This window comes from Diabrotica virgifera, chromosome 7, assembly GCF_917563875.1.
Source record: "Diabrotica virgifera virgifera chromosome 7, PGI_DIABVI_V3a".
NCBI classification, from domain to species: Eukaryota; Metazoa; Arthropoda; class Insecta; order Coleoptera; family Chrysomelidae; genus Diabrotica; species Diabrotica virgifera.
In genome coordinates this window covers 152,375,224-152,393,702 of record NC_065449.1, presented here as the reverse complement: position 1 = coordinate 152,393,702, position 18,479 = coordinate 152,375,224, and the positions used below count along the sequence as shown (strand labels likewise).

The 18,479-nt window shown below is 31.1% G+C and overlaps 1 protein-coding gene across 1 annotated transcript in view; it reads right to left on the bottom strand.

Moving 5' to 3' along the window:
* Positions 1 to 18,479, bottom strand: part of LOC114331985 (putative transcription factor SOX-14) — a 119,466-nt gene that overhangs the window by 11,689 nt on the left and 89,298 nt on the right. The window lies entirely within an intron of this gene.

The following is an 18,479-nucleotide window of genomic DNA, read 5'->3' as shown; positions in this document are numbered from 1 at the left end:
GTGGCATTTTTATAATTTTTATAATTTTTTGGTAAAATTGTGGCTTATTTCCCATTTAAAATAGTTGATGACAAAAACAATTGAGTACATCCACAAATAATTTAAGAAATAAAATAATTAGGTACAATTAATAATAATTGTGCATTTTTGTGTTCTATATTGTGGCTAGATGTCTATTATAACTTCATCCATTTAACAATTCTATTAGCCTTTCATGATCCCTATATTACACGGGCAGTTAACCTATTTATATTCAATGTCTAGTGTTATTTTAAGCAGTTATATTATTCCGTAACAAATTAAAAATGAGAGAAATCTCAACCTAAGTAACAAAGCTTAAATGGAAGTTCGTCGACATACTCTAAGATAGACGGATAAAAGATAGACTAAGATGATTATACATTGGAGACTGTAGAACCACAAACGAACAAGGGAAAAGCCACAAATGTGATGGTAAGATGGCCTGAAGAAACACGCCAGGTCAAAGTGGGTGCAAAATATCCAAAATAGAGAGGCATGGAAGAAGGAAGAGGAGGCCTATGTCCAATGATAGATAGATATATGGGATACTGAGAAGGATCTGTACGCCACTGAGAAAATGTATCACGTGAAACGCAAAACAAAAGCGTTAATAAAACCTCTGTTGTACCCTCGGAGATCCGTGGAAAAAATTTACACCAAAAATAACAAAATTCAGTTTGGCAACACTGTGTGAATGTTGATAGTAACATATCCTTTTTAAGATAAACACAACTGTAATTTAGTCCAAACAAATTAATATATTTTTTTTGCCAACAAAAATGAGATTTTTCAATCAAATAATGTTTCAAATATGATGTGCAAAATAATTTTTAATTGGGTTCTGCTAATGGGCTTGCTTCTTTTGTCATTAAAGTAAAAAAAAATAAATTTCACTCATTAAATCATCATTGTCCGGTTATCGTCTTAATTATTTTAACTGTACTAATACCCGTCGAGTAATTCTGAATGATTAATAGGTTCTTAAAACATTTTATCTGTAGCGGCTTCTGGAATATCTTAAAAATATCGAATTTCATTGATAAAATGCACATATCCCACCGATCTTCGCTCCTACATTACAATCGCATGTGTTCTTACTTCTTACGGGATAGTATTTATTCAGATATCCTCTGTAAAACTGGCAAAGCGAACAGAGTAACACACAGATTCTGTGAAAATGAGAAAACGGCCGAACAATTAAAAAATATGCAATACATAGTTCTAAGTTTCTGATAAATCTAACTATTTTGGACTCAATAGATCTAGGGCATGCACAAAAAATCTTCCAAGTCGCAGTATGAAAAGCTCGAGGAGGCTAAAGAAACCCATTGAAATACATAGTCTACAAACTTCCTTTTCAGAAAACGAGATACTAACTCAGTTCACTACAAGGACCTAAAGAGTAATTGTATAGTCCAAGTAACCAATATAGTCAAATGGGTCAGATTTGTAGGTTTTGGTAGTTCGGCTTTAAGCTATAGTCCGGCAGCTGGTTCTCTTCTGGTAATTAAATATGTAATTAAAAATATTTAGTTTTTACTTAGGTATATACGGTTAAAGCAGGCCAAATACAGGAACTCTTTTAGTTTTATAACATCATATTGAACAAAATGTTTGTAATTTGAATGCCAAAAAATGATTAAAACGATGTCCATCAATTGTAAACAAGAATGGATTACATTTCGCCGCCTTTAAAGACTTTCTACAATATAAATTACTAATTGTAAACAAGATGGGATCAAATTTTGCCGCCTTCCATTCTACAAAATAAGTTACTACGACTTTCTAAGAGTGGAATACAGTCGAAAAGTTCATCTTATAATGCCACAGTTTCTTCTACAGTCTCTAACTTCCAACAACACGTAAATAATAAAACCAACAAATATACTTTTTCCGTTCCCTTGGTGAATTTTCGTCTTCGTCTTCCTTTCGAGACGCCTCTGGCAAATTGCCTAAAAGGATACGCCGTCTAATTAAATTAAAACCGAAAGTGAAGATTACACACCTTATATTTCAAAGGCTCGTTAGTGTGTTATATTAATTTTGATTGCGACGACCTTGGATTTGTTGGTTATTAGGTGTTAGAAAATGCAGAAAATTAATCAGCGTTTAGTTTATATGATGTGCTTCAGGGATTACACCTTCCTGTATGTAATAAAAAGATTATGATTTTATTAACGATTTCAGTTTCTCGTTCAATATACCGTAAACAATTACCTAATTCTTTTAAAGCTTTATTTATTTATAATCACTTTAAAAAGAACTCAGACGAAACTAGTATCATTTTTCCTGCTAATTCCGGTGATTGCTTGTATTGAGAAAATATATACGAAGTTTTGCATTTAACAAGTTTAACCGCCATTAAAACCTGTATTTTTTAATTTATTAAGTTGCACAGATTATAATAAGGATAGTTTAAGGCTTTTATTTTTAATTCAGAGAATTTGAAATTGGCCATTAAAAGAATGATTATGATCTAGAATTCTAGAAGATAAAGTGCCTACGTAGAATCTGTTTTTCTATTATTGAAAGCCCTTTTGTTTTCTGCTATACGTTTGTTAAATGTTCTGCCAGTCTGACCGATGTAAGTTTATATACACCACGGTGTTAGTGCTTTTGCAATAGTGCTAAATATAATACATTTTGTTCAAGTATTGAAAACGAAAGTATTCAGTATTTTATTGTTTAGATAAAACGAATTTCCATCAAGTACCGGTAGACTCTATCACTTACTAACAGCAATAAATAAATTTGACCTTAATCAGAATTTAGATATAAATTTTAGTTACAACGAGGATTGCGCTAATACCACATAACTTTAAAGACAATATAATGTCCGTCATAAATCACTCTTTGTATTATAAACGTAGACATAAGTATTTCGTTGTTATATAATAAATTTCAGCATTGGTCACAAACTTAATGTGAACATAGTGCCAGGAAAATGAAAAAAGTAGAAATCCACAACAGAAAACAGGATATAATGATTTAGACGCTTCATAAATATTATTGGAAAGGCCTTGATGATATTAAACTTCCAATATCAGAGGCCTAATCACCTATACTTTCAACCAATAAAAAATTCCCCGATCATTATTATTTGTTAAATACCCCGGCTCTGTCGTTGATTTATCATTCTGTTAAAAAAGGCCGAAACAATACCGGCACCACCCAATCAATCGGCACATCTGATAATTTCAAAAGAATTATCGAGCCATGTTTAAAACAATAATCGATCCCAGTATTCCGCTCACGTGAGGCGCCTTCTGTCACGACCCAGTCGATTGGCATTTGTCACACGCACAATTCAATGAGTTTGCATGTTATTGTCGCTTTTCCTCAATCAGAATCCTCAATTTTTGAATTTTGATCTACCTCCCGCACCGCGCCCACCCTCTGCTTGTTTACCGCTGCAATCATTCGAACTAGCTAGATGCAGTCTTATTAAATCATTGCATTTATACTTCGCAATATTTTTAGTACATAACTTTTAAACTAAAATATAGGAAGAAAACTGTAGGATAATTAGCTTTAGATTTTATAGGAGATATAATGTGTTTGGTTAATGCACTTTCGTGTGCATCTGAAAAGAAACGGCTAATAAAATTCGATAAATGCAAATTTGTGAAAAATTTGGTTAGCAATTGATTGTCAGAGGTGAAGACTTTTGACCAGCTTCCGTAAGTCAAGAATGGATCAGGAATAAACAACCAAAACAAATAAGGAATAGGAAGAACGAAGATTCAGTAAACTGAAAAGTATGAAATTGAAAACACGTTACAGGCCATAGGTAGGTACTTCCGAAGATTAAAATGAACTACTGAAATTCGGTGAGAATAGCTGCAATTAATTTCAGAAAGGGCCAAATCTGGAAATCAGTATGGCAGCCACAGCAAGGAACGAGTTTACCTAAGTAGGTACTTATCAAATCAACAGATGATCGACAGTGTTGGCCAAAGTCTATCCGAAAGCCACAAACAAGATGTAAAGTTTACATTAAAACCTTTCAGATCACAATGTAGGAGGACAACAGATCTCTTTATCTACCGTACATACTACAATCTACTTGTTAAATGTTATTTTTTCAAATACAACTGACAGTTCTAGTTGATTCATAAACACAAGATGGATTTTTTTGTTTTACAAATAATTTTTGTCATTATTAAGAGGATCGGTACGTATTTTCGGCTGCAATGCAATTCAAATGGGGATTCATTTTTTTCGAATCCTGAGAAAACTAATAAGTATTTATGAAAAATTTAAACGCAGAATGAAAGATCACGTTATTAGCGAGGGCCGAAAGTCCCTGAGAACTTCTATAATGTTTATTTTAATAAGTTACAGGGGTGAAAAACTAAGAGAAAATTTAGTGTGATTTTTAATTTCAAATATATCATTCAAAATAAACTTTTTATTTATTCTAAAGGACTTTCGGCCCTCGGTAATAAATTAGTCTTTTATTCTGCGTTTAAATTTTTCAAAAATATTTATTGGTTTTTTCAGGATTCGAAAAAAATAAACACAATGCCGTGGTAATATTTTCCAAATCTATCTTTGTCTTACAACGCACTCAGCCGAATATAATATTTTCAGCATATATTGTCAGTCAGACACTGACAATCAGTGACAATTTTAAATATTTGACATTGCATCGGGAGTATGTTGAGTTATTGATTAAATATTATTGAAATATAGTGTATTTGATAAATAATTGATTTAAGACGTGAACTTAATAAAAAGTTATTTATTGTGTATTATTTGTGGAAGATCCAAGCAGAGAATACATCAGGATAGTATATTCTGTGATCCAAGTATTTTGTTGTTAAAGATGTTCAAAATTGTAAGCGTTCCATAACAATATATTATTAAAAAATCACTTTAACACTTTTCCTCTTTTCTCGATTCAGTATTAGTCTTTGTTGTACAAATAAATTATTACAATCACTGAATACATAGTTAGTGAAAAAATTATCACATTTATTAACTGAATTAATAATTTCCAATTATAAAAATAACAGTTATCCAAAAAAATTCAAAACCCATCTCTTGAAATTAATAATGACATTTTCAAGTAGAATGACATTCTAGTAATGTTTACATATCCATACCAGTGTGAATTTTACTACGCGTAATTTGCCGTGTAAAGACAGAAAAAGTAGGGAGACACTTAAAATATTTGCGAATTATGTACCCATAGCCTTAAGAAGTGGTGAGGCAACTCAGTGCTGAAACATCCGATATGGTTTGCTATTTCAATAAATAAACTAAAATTAGAAAAGCTAGTCAAACAAATAATAAACATTGCACATTATTGACCAATTAATCTATTCGTCGAGTGTTCTAAACCATCTGTTTCACCGATCTCAAGTTGATACCAAGTTATATCAGAATATGTAAATATTTAGCTTTGCAGCGAATAAACAATGAATATACACACTACTGTCTGCAAGAAATGATGCTACAAATATAACTCCTTTATTTAAAATGAACATACAGGGCAGATCTATTAGATATTAGATTACTATTTAAATTCGACAACAGTAAGGAGCTAGGCATAATACTTTCAAATACAAATAGGCATTTTGCAGAAAGAAAAACTCCATGAACAGATCTTACATTTTAGAACATAGATATTCGTTCAATCATACTCAATGATGCAATACTTTTGTTAGAGTGTAAGTAAATCAATAAATTAAAATCAAATTATTCAAATAACTCTAAGGGCCGGTTGTTCGAACGCTAATCAAGAAGTTGATTATAATTAAGTCCCCTTAACAATTATCAAATAACAACACCCCTCATTCGTACGTCAATCAGTTGATTGTAATCAATTATGTCAATTATCATTATGATAATTAACATAATTGATTGATTAATTAATTATTAATTATTAATTAACATAACAATTATTAACATAATTGATTAATAAATCTCATAATTGTAATCAATTATGTTTTCAGCAACCCAAACAAAGTTGACATTGACAGTTGCGTGACAGTAATTAAATATTTGATAATGATCAGTTGATTCCATTTTTGATTAGCGTTCGAACAACCGGCCCTAAATGACCAACCTCAGGTCAATTCTTCCTCCAATCTTAAATCGATTTATAATGCTACAAGATAGTGTTTTTATGGTGTTTTTTTCGCACTTATAATACTTCTTCAACATTGGCCATTCAGGCTTTTAGCAGTTGCCGATTTATGCTACAAGGTATGTCCTTAAAAAAAGAAATTTTTTTTTTTTATAAAAAAAAAAAAAATTTTTTTTTTAAATAAAAAAAAAAAAAAAATTTCTTTTTTTAAGGACATACCTTAAATAAGGTATGTCCTTCAAAAAGCAGAAATTGGTCATTTTTGACCATTAGTAGGTACTTTTGGAAAACACTATCTCTTGACTTACACTACATCAACTGAATATTACTGCAGTTGTTAACATATCGACATTCTTCAATTAACGTACTTGACTTGAAAAATATACTGACACAAAGTTGCCTACATATTACTATCCCCCATCCAAAAAAGTGGCGGTATAAATATTTGGTATAAATGTTGAAAAGAAATTTGAGTAGCCCCTTTAGAGATTAGAACTTGTCATTTTACAACTGAAGGTAAATATTTGCATATTAGTTCATACAGTTAAAATTAATTATTAGACGATAAATATTAAGCAAGAGAAATTAAACTTTTTTCTACTTTTAAGCACAAAAAAGCAAGTATATTAGCGGAACCGAATTCAAAATTATTCTGCACATTGTATTTGAACAATTATTTGGTTAAAAGATCTCATTTTTGGTGGTAAAAATTATATTAATTTGTCTGGACTAAAGGTAGTATAATTTGTTTGAATTTGCCGACGGACGATATATGGATGGAGGCAACTACGTATAGGTCTAGGTATCATTAAATAATTTTAGTGAAAATTTAGGAAAACATCAGTTAATGTCTTATATAAATCTGCCTCTCTCAGCCAACATACTTCACATAAAAGGTGTATTATATGAAGTCGTCGAATCATCCTGTACACGTGCGGCAAAATAAACAGAAAGCCAACTCAATAACCGAGAGCAATAATTCAAAATTGTCAGTTACGCGAGGGTAAATTCCAAAAGATTAAAACGGTAAACTGAACCTAATATGTTATATATTCACACGCACAAACACGTAATTTATCATTCTTTTATCTGCCTACCCCTCTTGCAAAGAGATGTGTTATCTCTATTAAACTGGTTTGATTACTGTACTATTGATATCGGTGTTTATTTGTGCCACAACAACCATTTATGCTCAAGATTTTCTACTAGGGATCGATAAAATATTTCGTTTTGATTATCTAATATTTTGGTTGATAAAAGACTTTGGTAGAAATTATCAACTGAAAAAAGCTAAGGAAAACTGTAATTGATATTCAGCAACTATGAGAATATCTTCCCTAACGGGAAATTAACAAAACAAAAGAATCTGTATTATTAATGAATTAATGTATTATTAATGTATTATTAAGTAATGAATTATTACTACTATTAACTATTAATTAACTTTTGTATTTACATTTTTTCGAAGAACTCAAAACTAAGACTTGGAAATTTTTTAAGACTTTTTTAGGGAAAAAAAAATTCGGCCAAACTACAAGCCCAATAATTGAAAAACGTTACATGGTAAAGTAATTGGTAATAAAAAGATCTATAACTTTTGTATTTACACTTACATATTTCAAATAACCTCAAAATTAGAGTTATAAATTTTTTAAAGTTCATTTTAACGGCTACAACCGGTTCAGCCAAACTACAAATTCAATTGAAAAACGTTACATAGCAAAGTTGTTGGTAATAAAAACCTCTACAACTCTTGTTTATACAGTTTCTTGTAATAACCTCAACATTTAGAGTTATAAATTTATTAATGCTATTTTTAAGGAGAAAAAAATTTTTCGGCCAAACTATAAGTCCAATTGTAAAACTTTACATAGCAAAGTTGTTGGTAATAAAAAGCTCTACAACTGCTGTATGTACAGTTTTTTCGAATAACCTCAATATTTAGAGTTATAAATTTTTTAAGGTTTTTTTAAGGATAAAATTTTTTTCGGCCAAACTACAGGTCCAATTGAAAACTTACATGGCAAAGTTGTTGGTAATAAAAAGCTCTACAACTTTTGTATGTACAGTTTTTTCGAATAACCTCAAAATTTCGAGTTATAAATTGTAAGATTTTTTTGCGGTTAAAAATGGTGTATTGTAAAAACTACAAGTCCAATTGAAAAACGTTACATGGCAAAGTGGTTGGTAATAAAAAGCTCTACAGCTTTTGTATTTACAGTTTTTTCGAATAACCTCAATATTTAGAGTAAAATTAGCCTTAACTTTTTTAAGGCTTTTTTGTAATAGAAAAGTTAATTACCTATTACCAAAGTTATAATTCCTATGGCAAACTAGTCAAACATCTGTTACTTTTTTAACAGAAATGTGTAGCGGCTAACAGATCCCTTTCTATTCCCGCTGTAATGACCGTCGGAAAATCGATACACAATTTACTCTAGATTATAGTCAGCAGTAACGGCGAGGCCCTCTGGCGGTCTCTGAGAGGCATTACGGCAGTATTAATTACTCCAACGACTGGACTAACGGCTTTTCTCTTAATCCGAATTATCCGTACAAAATGAAGTGTTATCTACTTCGGTGCAGGCTCTTTGAATATTTACCTTAATACGTGGACCCCAACGCATTCGAAGAGAGGAGAGAGGTCATTTTTGCCATAATGGTTGCCGATTTGCATCGCTACATTGCAGAATTTAAATTGATGGAAGGGTTAACTGGTAATGGGAGTGCTGCAACGAGAGGATTCGGTTGTCCTTTACCAAAATTTACAATTTCGTAATAAAGGGGAGAAATAAATCTACAGAAAAAGAAACAAGGGGAGCTTGGATTTCACATTTGGTTACACTTTGCTGTTTTACGCGATGTTCTTATGTACACTCAACCAAAATATGGAATCATCTGACATTTTTTATTATTTTAAGCCAATTAATGCTGAACTAAATTGTCTTCCAGCGCATCTCTCAGGAGCCTAGGTTATAGAAGCAAATGAATATACCTGCGAGCTATTAGAGTTAGGGTTTGCTCACTACGGAGAGCAATGGATTGTATCCTCGCTCCGACCCTTGCTCCCTGGTATTTATATTCGTGAATTCTCGCATTTAAAATAATGTATTTATTTTACATAGCGATCGAAACTATATTAACGATCGCTATGTAAAATAAATACATTATTTTAAATGCGAGAATTCACGAATATAACGAATATAAATACCAGGGAGCAAGGGTCGGAGCGAGGATACAATCCATTACTCTCCGCAGTGAGCACAACTACTTTAGTTGGATGAAAATTAAAGGATTCATAAATGCCGATCATAATTCCTACCGAGAACATGACCTCGCATTTCATATATTATTATAAACTTGCCCTTTGTTATTTTATGTGCAACGGAATATAGACCGGAATATATTAGATGGAACTTCAGTCACGCTTTTCTGAGTCCTGCTCTTTGCAATGCTGGAAGGTTAGAGGAAGTACCTACGTACAATTTGAGGAGAAATCCACGGGTTGCCTGTGACATTTTCCTGTGAAAATTAGATTTTTCACGAAAAAAAAAATGGCGTGCTGCAATGAATTTCTGAGTCCTGCCATATCTATAGAATGACAGGATACTATCGATTTTATGAAGACATTTTTTTTTTAAATAAGAAAATTTAGGTAATATAAAATAAGACAATTTAATTTTAATTTCTTAATTTAAATAATAGTAAGGTTAAATTTTCTTCATAAAATCGATAGTATCCATGTCATTCTACGGATATGGTAGGACTCAAAAAATAATTGCAGTAAGCCATTTTTTTCACGGAATATCTAATTTTTGCAGGAAAATGTCACAGGAAACCAGTGGGTCAAATTGTGAGTACATAAATACCTCGTCTAACCTTCAAGTATTGCAAAGTACAGGATTCGTGGAACTCATAGACTCAAACAAAATCGTGGCTGAACTTCTATGTAATATCACTCCGTCTAAATATGCAATGTAAGTATACAGGGTGTCCCCGAAAACAGTGCGTTCCTTAAAGGTATAGGTAGAAGGCACCGTGTAGAGCAAAAAAGTCTTTTTTGCTCTACATTTTTTAGAAATTTTTTTTCTAAATTCAACCGTTTGGCCAAAAAATCAAAATACATTTTGGTATGCAAATTGAAATCTGACAACTATGTATACAAAAATCTGAAGATAAAAAATCACTATTTAAAAATAGTTGCAGCATGGCCCTTTAGTATTTACATAAAACCCTGTCTTCCTCCTCAACAAACAAACAAATTCTTGTTTTGTTTGATTTTTAAACATGGGGTGGTAAAATTATTTTGCAGGTGTCTACCTTTCTGACCCACATTTTTGGTGTCAATAACCTAAGTCACCAACAGTTCTTGTACAGTGAAGCCAAATTATTAAATTTTATAAAAATAAAAGTTCGTTTATATGGAGAACAATGTAATTTTTTTGGAAACGGTTAACTTTAGAAAAAAATGTTATAGGACTTTCTTGTTCTACATTGTGTATTATATCCATACTAGTGATGTTGATTATAGTTACTTTCGAGTAATCGTTACAAATCGTTACTTTTGTATAAAGTAATCATTTACAGTATTCGCTACTTTGATTACTTTTGTATTTGAGTACCGGTAATCATATGGAGAATCGCATTTCTCAGTACATATTTTGTATCAGTAGGTTATTTTTATTACTATGATTACTTTTGTATTTGAGTACCGGTAATCATATCGAGAATCGCATTTCTCAGTATTTCGTATAAGATCCGATATAACAACGACCTTCACCGATCTATTTAATGGATAGAAATTAAAAGATATGTAATCTATTATGTTAAAAATTATTTAAAGCAAGGGGTGACCGACATAATTATGTCCAGACTAATTAATAATTAAAAATGAATTTTTTTTATAAATTCTCCTAATTTTTTGGCCCGGGCAGATATTACTTTAGATTTTTGGATCATAACAATAAAATATACATATACCAAGGCATTTAGAAAAAAATAAATGATTTTTAGGGAAATAGTGAAAGAGGAAAAAGTTTTCAATAAAAAAATGGGTGGAAATGTATAATTGCAGTATGAAATGCATCCAAAAGTACATAAACATTCATCCATGATTAAACTGAAGAGCATAGGACTCAACAAGTCTCCCTGTCTTATTCCGCTGCCTATATCTATAGATTCTGTAAGTTGTCCATCTATTTTGACTTCCATTTTGTTGTTTTGGTAGATGTTTTCAATAGTTTTTATGATATCTAAGGGAAATTCTCTATTGTACAGAAGATGGATTACATCTGTGAGTCTTAACTCTTACTAAATGCTTTCTTCAAGTCAATCAGACATAGAAATGCTGGTCTATACTCTAGTGATTTCTAAGTAATTTGCTTTATGACGAATATTGCATCGTTACATGATCTTCCAGTACGAAAACCCTGTTGTTCAACTGCTAAACTTATCCTCTGATTCATTAGGTCTTGTAAAAATTTAGTTGTAAGTTTCAGGGTAGTATTTAACAAGTTGATACCTCTGTAGTTTTCTGGCTGCTATCTATCTCCTTTTTGAATAGTAGAATTAGTTCGCTTGTTCTCCATTCTTCCGGTATTTTATTGTGTTTTATGATTTTGTTAATTAATGTTTTTAATTGTTCTGTCATTGCTGCTCCACCCATTTTTCTATTGTAGACTTTTTCCAGGCGTCATACTAATCCTAAATACAATGCAAAAAGTTGCAAGTCTCTAGGTACCTACTATGTATATTTAAAAATATATTTATTCCTGTGCTTTTAGTGTTAAATGCCCTGGTCTAATAAAAACAATGCCATACCTACATGTAAAATTAAAGTTGATGAGCATAGTCTAGAAATATTATCATTTCTACATTTTTTCCGGTCAATCTCAGCTAGATATTTTTGTTTCTAGTCCTGATAAGAATAGTGTGTATTTATTATTAAAATCTAATGTGTTGCATTTTTATTTTCAAAGGAACAAACATCTGTGAATTATCTACCTCGACAAATCGTATTTTATCGTATAGACATCTGTTTCTGGGTGCATGCTTTGTTAAATGATTTACCTCCCTCTGTTTCAGCTACTTCTCATCGCCCTGTAATCCTGTAAAACTCTTCATAGTCTTCGCCCTTCATAGATAAAATTTTAGTTAACTGTACTGATACCGAACATTTGTCATAATACCGGTCCAATTCCGATATCAACCGATTGTAGATACAATACTCAAATAGGTACTCGCTCTGATACGACTGGTACGAAGTACCGATGTAATCAGAGTAATCAAAGTAACGATTTGCCTCTCTGTATAGTAATCGTTACTTTCGGTATTCGTAAGTAACGAGTACTTTGTAACGAATAGTTACTTTTTCAACACCACTAATCCATACCTTAAAGGAACGCACTATTTTCGGGGACACCCTGTATAACTGATACTAAGAATTTCGTAAGGTTATAATACCTTCAAATAAATTATTTAAAAATAAAAATATCTAAACGTTTTATTTTGTTGATGTCACCTACCTACCAGCTATCCGTTGATAACGAAAGCGTAGCGAGACACCTTGACCAAAATAATTTGTTGTATTTAAATCGTCTATTTAATTACAGAAAAGCAGGAACGATAATTTTGTAATAATTATACCTTTAGAATGAATTCAATGGCGGAAAATGCGGGAAGAGATTAATATCTCGGGCAGGTGCGGGCTATAACCATTCAAACGGTTTGCTTTGCATCGGTGATGATAACTAAAAAATTGGGCTAAGGTAAAATACTATAATCAAGTTATAAAGAGTGAGAAGCTGTCGATAAAAGTTAAGAAATAAGCCTTGGGTAATGTCTTATTATATTGAGAAGGTGATGAAACTGAAGATACTTGAAGCGAGCTGTTGATGAACAAAACTTTAAGAAGAACCAGTTAGTGATTGTTCCATATATGTATGTACATATACTGCAGTTTAGAGTGTAAAAATTAAATATTTAATTAAATTTAAACTAATTTAAATCTTTAATTAAATTCGCTATTGAGAAAAACTTTTTTCATTGTGGAATTAAACTCCGGTTTTAAAATTACGTTTTCTTCTATAATTATTATACCTACAAGCTATGAAGCTTTGACGATACATGTGTAAATATTACACAAGTTGAATGCGAGAATTCATTTAATAAACTGAAAGAGTCAATATCAAAAATGTATCCAATGAAAAGTTACAAGGATTTTGATGTTTTTACTGTAACAAGTCAGTATACGTTAAGTTAAACTTCAAAATGCTGCATTAGACTATAGAAATGTTCACATAATTTGGTTTCCCAAAATGTGTTTGCTAATATTTTCTGGTTTAAAACATTAGCTATAGTCCGTCCGCTATAACTTTTCCCATGCGGTATGATTTATTTTCAATCAAATTAAGTCAAAACATAAATTGAAACGAACGTCGATATGTATATACATTTTGTATACTGTATACTATATACTACACACATCGGCGTACGTTTCACTTTCTGTTTTGACTTAATTTGATTGAAAATGAATCGTACCGCATGGGAAAAGTTATAGCGGACGGACTATAAATACTTAGATTGGGATTCTCAAAATACACAGCAAATGTGGCACTAAGGAACATTGGAATGCCAAATTGAAAGCAAGGGATAGTGGCGTCGTGTATCTAATGAACATAATACTATAGGCAATGTTATACTTGTTTTAATTTAATGAAATATGGCTAAGATAATAAAAAGATCATTAATGTGATTTTCTCGATTACAGTTCACGTAAATTTCAATTACATATTTGTTAAAGTTAGCTAAATATGTATATGTGAATAACTTGTTACCTCTTATATTATATCGACTTGTAGAAGATGCTATTAAATATACACGCAGGGGCGGTTTCTCCATTGGTTCACTTGTGCAATGAACACCCAATCAAATTTCATTAAAATACAGATTTTTAAAAATCTCCTAAATATTATAGTATCATTATAATATTTGTTCTTAAATCTCATAAATATAGTATCATTAAAATATAACTGTTTTTATTAATCATATAATTTATTTGAACTACACCGCTACGGTAGATCCACGTGGTAAGTGCAGAATTCAAATTGAACCCAGCCACTATACAGTAAACCTATACAAGAACGAGAGATCTTAAATCCGTGAATCAGCGATTCTCCTTCTTAAAACATTGAGGATTTGTGCACTGCACACAGAGACCGGGGCGGAACGTTTCGATTCGCAGTTTGGCATTTTCTGTTGTGGGAATTTATTAAATACAATATTGGTAGTTTTTTTAGGATGGAGCCTTATTCAGTGAGGTTTATAAAAGAAAATGCAAATATTTTTGAAAATCGACTTCTTATAAAAAGAATGAACTAACTTGGCCGGAGATAAACTTTGTACAAGAATGTGCAATAAAAAATAAAAAGTTTAAACATTGTTTTAAAGTTGAACAATATAGAAAAACTTCGTGGTTATGTGGGTGTGATAAACTACATTCTTTGTTTTGTTTTCCATGTTTAGTGTTTTCAAAGAATGAAATTATAATTTCAATCTCGGTCTTTGGATGCCGTTAAAATAAACGGATTTTTAAACAGTTTTGACAAAGCCATTTCAATATTCGTAACTTCATCGTCCACCTTCACCACCGAAGCAGCGCCATCATTCAGTAGATATCATATTCTGCACAAAACAAAAAAAGTGTGTGACATCCTGATTAATCGGGTCAAAGATAGGTTTCATTTTACAGAACATCTTTTGGCGAGGCCCCCAAAAATTTTTCGCGCTTATTCACCGTTTGTATAATTACATTCTTTAATTGAACACCCTCCTTAAATTACCACGAGCCGCCACTGTATACACGCATAAATAAACTTGGTTTATTACTTTAAATTGTGGTATTTAAGCAGTATTTAACTATAGACCAAAATTTACAGTAATTCTGTTAAAATTCCTTCGAACCTATACATTTAGTCCGTAAAGTTTGAAGATTTTAGATGATCCATTTTCCCTTACAAATAGAGTACACGTTGAACCAATATGCTTTCCGAGGGTCGAGTAAATCGGCAATTTAATAAGAAGTGTGTGCTGTATTTCATAATCCATAACCAAATCCTAACATATGCGAGAGGAAAAAGGGGTGAAGGGAGATTCTGTCTACCATTGACCACCATACTCGGAATAACGCCAGTTAAGTTTCAACTCTGAACTGAAAATCTTGGTAGTTAGTATACACTGTCATACCATTGTTAAATTACTCAGTTTTTACCCCCTTTTATATTGTTGACAGGACTCTTTGGTTTTAATTACGTTCCTGGTGACTTAGATATTATGGTTTGTGATGGACAAAATTTTATTAACATATTTCATCTAAGGCTTGTAATTTTTTCTGAAGCTTGACAATAATGCTAAACAATAACGTCTAAAAATCTCCGGAAAAATTTTAAATCTGTAGATTTTTCATCACGATGCAGTAGTAAACTAATATCTATGATTGATCTTGTCATAAGTAATGACTATACGTTAACTGCTCATGTAGAAAAAAATTACATAATTTCTGATCACTGTATTGTCCATGTGCTCAATAATAAAGTTACTAAAAGTGAAGTCATTGAAACAAAACAAATTCGTTCTAAAATAATATAAATGATAATATGGTAAACATGTTGATTGAAAAAGATTGGGCATATTCTTCGGTAAACATCGATGAAGTTACTGATACTTTCATCAATAATATCGTAGATCTTTTGAATAGAGTGTCACCAGTTAAAACTGTGGAAGTTAAGAACTTTGGTAATAAATGGTTTGACAACACTTATAAATTGGCAGTTAAGAATAAAAATCTTGCTTATAAAAGATTTTTGTTTACAAACGATTGCGTAGATTGGAATAACTATAAAATTGAAAGAAATAACTGTGTTTGAATTTTAAAACAGGTTAAAATTAGATTTTATGAGTCAAATATTGATAGGAATAGGGGTAATTCTAAACAAATGTCGAAACATCTCAAACAGTTAGTAGGAACTAATAACACTATATCACAATTTTAAAGTCTTGAACATGAAGGAGTAACATATAGTGTAAATTTGGCAAACATATTAAATCAATATTATGTTGATAGTATTAAAGATATTATTGTAAGTTTTGACCAAAATAGTGATATTAATTTAAATTTGCAGACAGTTGTTTCATCTGATGTAAATTTTGAAACTTTTGAGAGCATATCACTAAACCAACTATATGATATAATCAAATTACAACATAAAAAAAATAGTACGGATGAAGTAGGTCTTGATATTATCAAAAATCTATTTCATGTGTTAGGTTATCCTTTATTAAATTTAATTAATATGAGTTTAGAGAAGGGCCTGGTGCCCAAGCAATTTAAAATATCAACTATAGTTCCTGTTCCAAAAGTTCCTAATACTAATAAACTTGATCAATTACGTCCAATAAATATGCTCCCATTTTGTGAAAAAGTTTTAGAAATTGTGGTGTACAATCAGCTGATTAAATTTATTACTTCAAATAATATCCTGTATAATTACCAGTCTGGATTTAGAAATTCTCATTCATGTGAGACCGCATTACAGTTAGTTGTCTCAGATATGAAAAGTATTTTAGATACGACAGGGGTCGGTATATGCGCAGTTTTTATAGATCTCAAAAGAGCATTTAAAACAATAGATATACTTCTTATGAAATTAAAGAAATATGGTTTTAACGGGACAGTTTTTAATTGGCTGGAAAATTATCTGTCAAATAGGATTCTGTCAAAGGACTAAATTAAATAGTGAAATGTGAAATCCACAGTTAAATGATATTGGTGTGCCGCAAGGCAGTGTACTTGGACCTCTACTTTTCATATTATACATTAATGATTTGGGAAACGTATTAAGCAAATGTAAAATTCATCTTTTTGATGATGACACATTAATATATTTTTATGGGGAAGATTTTGTTGATGTCGTGGACACGATGAATCGTGAATTGCATTTATTAACTGAAAGATTTAAATTAAACAAATTGAAAGTCAATGAGTTAAAATCCAAATACATGTTTATTGGTAATAATACTCTTTTCGGGAAATTCTTAAGTTTGTATGTTCACATTAAATTAAATAATGAAAAAATTGAAATGGTTCAGGAAATAAAGTATTTGGGATTCATATTGGATAGGGAACTAACTTTTAGTAAACATGTTGATTACATTTGCAGAAAGACAGGGAAAAATAGGTTTTTTTTCGAAGAGTATCACCATTTTTGACATTTCAAACTAAATTAACAATTTATAATTCGTTAATATTACCTCACTTTTTATATTGTTGTTCATTGATTTATACAGGATGTTCTAATTATGACAGGCTTCAAATTCTCCAAAATAAGGCTATGCGAGTAATATTGAGATGCAATCGATATACTCGAATTCAAGATATGCTGAAAACTTTAAATTGGTTAAAAGTTGAACATTTTATGTATGTCCAATCTATGACATTCTTATTTAAGATGGTAAACCATTTATTGCCTGAGTATTTGAACAGTCAGTTGGTCCCGATAGCAAATGTTCATGAGCATAGCACTAGAGCTGCAAATTCAATAAATTTTTATGTTAGAACAACCAACAAGTCCAGTTCAATGAAAAGCTTGTTTCATAAAGGAATTGTACAGTTCAATAATATACCTTATCACATTAAAAATAGCCATAATTCAACTATCTTTAAGAGATTATTAGTCCATTATATAACTAAGACCTAGAAACCAATTAGCAATGTTTGTTGTACTTCCAGTGTTTATATTTTTATTTTTATTTTATTTTTTCTATTTTTATTTATATATTGAATGTTTATGATTAATTTAATTTGACAATGCTTATTTCTTTCTTTATTTGTTTAGTCTCATGTTTTTAATTTAATTTTTGTAATACTTTATGATAATTATACAGCGCTCCTTGCCTTGTCAATTCTTATGTAATTTGTACAGGTGTGGAGTGCAATGTTTTTGTTTTGTGTATTATCTATTATGATAAATAAATAAATATCTATCTATAAACTAATATTCTTATACTTATATTTCGTCTGAGTGCATCCCTGTGCACAATCAAGTAAGAGAACACCCGGTACGTGATCGAAGTATTTTCCCTATTCTGCATGAAGCTTATTTAAAAATTCGGTAATCGTCCAAACAACAAACATCTATAGTTATCTCATATTAAACATGGACGTAGTAAGAATATCACGTACCAGCAGCGTTACCCGATCCTTGACAAAAAGAGAACGTGAGGACACAAGAGTTTTGCAACATTTCCGGGCTTGCGCCTGGCGAGAGATCGTGAAAGGACACCCAGCCTTACTTAGGAAGTATTGTTT